The following is a 4,144-nucleotide window of genomic DNA, read 5'->3' on the forward strand; positions in this document are numbered from 1 at the left end:
AGGAGGTGTTCAGCGGCCGCCACAAAATGGCGGCGGTGCGCAGGGCGTGCGCTCTTGGCTGGGGTGTGGGCTTTGCTGTGGGTAGTGGAGAACGAAGTGCCCGGGGTATGTCTTGTTCGTGGATCGGGGGCTTAGCTGCAGAGCCCATCTGCTGATGATTCCCGAAGTCTTTAGTGTCTTCACTGAGCACATAAAAGCTTGCGGAAAAGAATGTTAGTTGTCTTTGTTAAGGATGCCCGTTAATGGGTTACTTTACAGTGACGTGAGGAGTCAGAGAAATAACTAGGCAGGTTTGGGTGAGCTTTTGTTCTTGTGTGCTGACAGCTCCAAGCACACCTCGTAGAACTACTGGCACAAGGTGAATTTTGGAAACCTCAGCAGCCGTTCAGTGTATGGCTGATAGCTGCAGGTGGTTACACTGGGCACAAGATTGTTGTACAGTCCTGCTCCTCTGCGTGGTTAGTTTGCTGTTCACACAGAAGCAATTCCTGCTGCCACAGCGCAAATTGGGTCCCTCCAAACAAACGCTGCGTGATCCAAAGGGGTTCTGATTTCATTAAAGCATCAACATTCCTATCTTCTGAATGGAGAAAGTGGCAAAATATAATACACAGAAGTGGGGATTGGGGGGAAGGGAGGAAAAAAAAAAAAAGCAAATGCTATTCATCATATTCAGTCCTTCTGCCTTCACCGCCTGGACTGCTTTGGTCTCCAGATGAGCAAAGCATTGTGGTCTCTTGGCCATGGAATGCAGGCTGAGCAGTGTGTAGGTTTTGCTAGGGGATGAGTTTTGCCGGGCTGAAACTAAGACTATCCTAATTGTACAAACTGTAATTGGAGGATTTACAAAAATTTACATCTCCCTGTCAAGTATTTTTCTTCACTGGGCTGTCACTTCGGAAGAGAAGATATTCTCTGCTTTCTAGTTCTGGCTTACTAGTTCAACACAACATCACTCAGCATTCAGGACACTTTTCAAAATGTGTCACATTGTGAATATTTTGGTGTAAACATCAGTGGTTGGGATATTTGAAGGCATACAGTGTTGTAGCTTTCTGAAAAATGAGTCACCGGTGTGGAATTACGCTTACTCCTTCCGCAAGAATTATAAAGCTTTGAAGAATGAAGCAGTTCTCCAGACTTTTGTTTGCAGCTCGATCACCTACATTAATGCTTCCAGGATGTTTTCTTAATCCAGATGGGTGTAGCAGCAGAGGCTAAATATAGGGAGGCCACATCCTGCACTTCAGCTGCTGACAAGGAGCCACTACACGTTGTTATTTCTGTTTTCCAAAAATCCACAAAGTACCACCAGCATAACTGCTTGAATACCACCAGGGTGAACACTCCAACAAATATGCATTTACCTAATGTCTGTGACATTTTAGCTTTTAGCAAATACTGTGGGAAACAGAACTGTATTCGGCTGACGGCAAAAGCAGCCACAAATAACAGGAATGGGAAATACTTGTGAAAACTTCTTTAAGGACCTCCATGCAGATTTGTCCAGAAAACCTGACCGAAAGTATTTATTACCATCCCCTTATGGAAGATAAAACAAACTTCAAAAGGAGGTCTGTGGACTTTAGTCAGACAATGCCCAGAAAGCCCTCAAAGCAAAATAATAGTGTTAATAACATAATGTAATTAAATACATTTTAAAGTTATTTTACAAGAAAGGATCTGTGAAGTATAATTGATCCTGGTATCATCCCTGTCAGTGCATTGAGAAGATAAAAATTATAAGCTTTGCTGAAAAACGTTTGCAATATTATCATTAAAAGAAACAATCCCCACTGCTATCATAGTGAAATTGCTATGTATTGCTTACCGTGATGAGAACACTGCCAAAGGTTACATTCACAGTTGCAAAATAAATAACAGTTTCTACTATCAAAGAAAACTAAGCTACTTTCAGGCACCTGTATAGGATATTCTAGGAAAGTAAATGTGGGTATGAAACCTTTCTCCTGTATGCTTTCATGTGTGGGACAGTTTGGTGGCCAGTCTATGCCGGTCTTGGGCAGGCCAGACTGGAGAGCTCCTGCTGCCACAGATCCTATAATGTAATTTAGAAAACAGAACTGTCTTGGGTCAAGAATCATTTGGGGTATTTTTTTCTGTTGGAGATTGAGGATTCACTTTTGGCTACAGGATAAGTATTCCTTCCACTAAGGCTGAGAAAGAAATGATGTGAAAACAATGCTGTTACATTAGCTCATACTACAAGTTTAGGACACACATCTGGAGCAATTAGATGGGATCTTCTCAGGAAATCTGGAGCATCTGTGCGGGATGCATTCATAATAGTGGTGAAGCAACAAGAATGTCATGGTAATTTTTTAATATATTTATATTACACATCTGCTCAGCTTGAGGTCTGCTGTGCCGTTGCTGTTGCCAAAGCCCTGTACATCCTTTGACTTTACGTTCCCAGCATTGTCATGCCTGGTACAGTTCTCCTTTCCATGACAGGATTTCCTGGAAGAGTATCAAAGCCGCCTTAGCTCTGATCATTTGTTTGGCAGGGACTCGTCTGCCAAAGTACCCGCTCATTCCATCAGATTTCCATCGCTCGGGATACAATGTGTTGCTAGCTTTTCCAGCTCTGTAACTGGGAGTTTGACAAATGCAGCTTTTTGAAACAGTAAGAGACATTGCCACACATTTCCAGCAGGAAAATCAAATAAACCAGAGAGTGGTTCAGACTTCCAAATTTATTCCCATTTCCTAATAATCTTAACCAAGCAGTGACCTTTTGACATTTTTTGCCACCACGAATTATTATTTTGAACCAACTTTGTAAATTTAAACCCACTTCATTAAATGACAGATAAAACCAGGAAATTTAAGTGAAAAATGCTTCTTACTTCGACAAGTCACAAAAAGTATTCTTCATTCTTTTCTGGAGTTGTGAACACTTTTGTTATGTCCCTGGACATCGTTATTTCAACTTCCTTAGCCAAAAGTGTTACTTTCTTAGCCAGTACCCTGACCCAGAAAGGCTATTTATTTCCATGCAGCATCCATCTGGGACCAGTAGGATTCCTATATGTGGCTCCGTTTTGGCACAGCTGATTCTTTTTATTTCCTGTGTATTTCAGATCTCAGTGTAGTAACCTGGCCTGTGATGGGGACCAGCATTGCATGCAGGCATGAATGGCTTCTCTAACTTCCAACCTCAGAAGCCAAAGGTGGGACAAAATCCCAAGTTTTGTCAGAAGTAACAGGTTTGTTTGTTTTCTTGATGAAGTATTCTAAAATATCTTCCTCAAAGCTGGGTTTCTGAAATGAGCAGCTAGGAAGAAAGCAGGTGATTAGTGTAGTTTCACATGAGGCACAGGTGTGGGGGTGTCACATGAAGGGCACACCTTGTGTAGGTGATGCTATTTACTCATGGGGAGGTGTAAGACCCCAAATGCATTGGTTTGGGTCATTATTCCTGTGCTATCTTGGGCACTAGTGAGCAAGATTTCTCCAAAATAGAGGTCCTTCCCAGTAGCCAGACGGAAAGCCAGGAACAGCTGACAGGAAGATTTTTCTTGAGGCATTGGTTATGCACAGTGTACAAAGCCTCTTCAAAGCCTCTTCAACTCTTCCTGCTTTCTGCTGATCTCTGACCCACTGCTAAGTCACAGTCGCTTTCCCCACTTCCTTACCATCAAAGAACAAAGGCTCCTGAGGTGCACACAGGTTGTCTAGCAAAACAGAAATGCATTAAGTGAAACTGGGGTAGGGGCCATTTGAAGGTGATTGATGCTGACTGCAAAACAACTGGATAACAAGTGGAGAACAAACAGAAGGGCTGATTAAAGGGGAATGGTTAGAGCGTAGATGGACACTGGATAACACATTGGCCAGGAGCTGCTATCTGTTTAGGTGTGTGATAAAGGGCTCTCTTAGTGAGCAAGCTGCTTCTGTGATACTGCAGCAGTAGCATGCACATTGGGTTGTCCCAGTGAATTATGGAGCAGTCCAGCTGAAATGTCAGACTGTGAGAGTTTTTCCATCAGCAGTTCTGCTGTTAACCAAACCCGCCTTGGTTTGATGCAGAAGCCAGTTTCAGAAGCTTTTAACTCTTTCCTCTACTGCTGTTGCATTACCCACACATCCAAGATAAAATCTAGCTTATAATGATATCTGT

Source organism: Centrocercus urophasianus, unplaced genomic scaffold, assembly GCF_019232065.1.
Source record: "Centrocercus urophasianus isolate 14NV4802_14NV808 unplaced genomic scaffold, USGS_Curo_1.0 seq_12, whole genome shotgun sequence".
Lineage (NCBI taxonomy): Eukaryota > Metazoa > Chordata > Aves > Galliformes > Phasianidae > Centrocercus > Centrocercus urophasianus.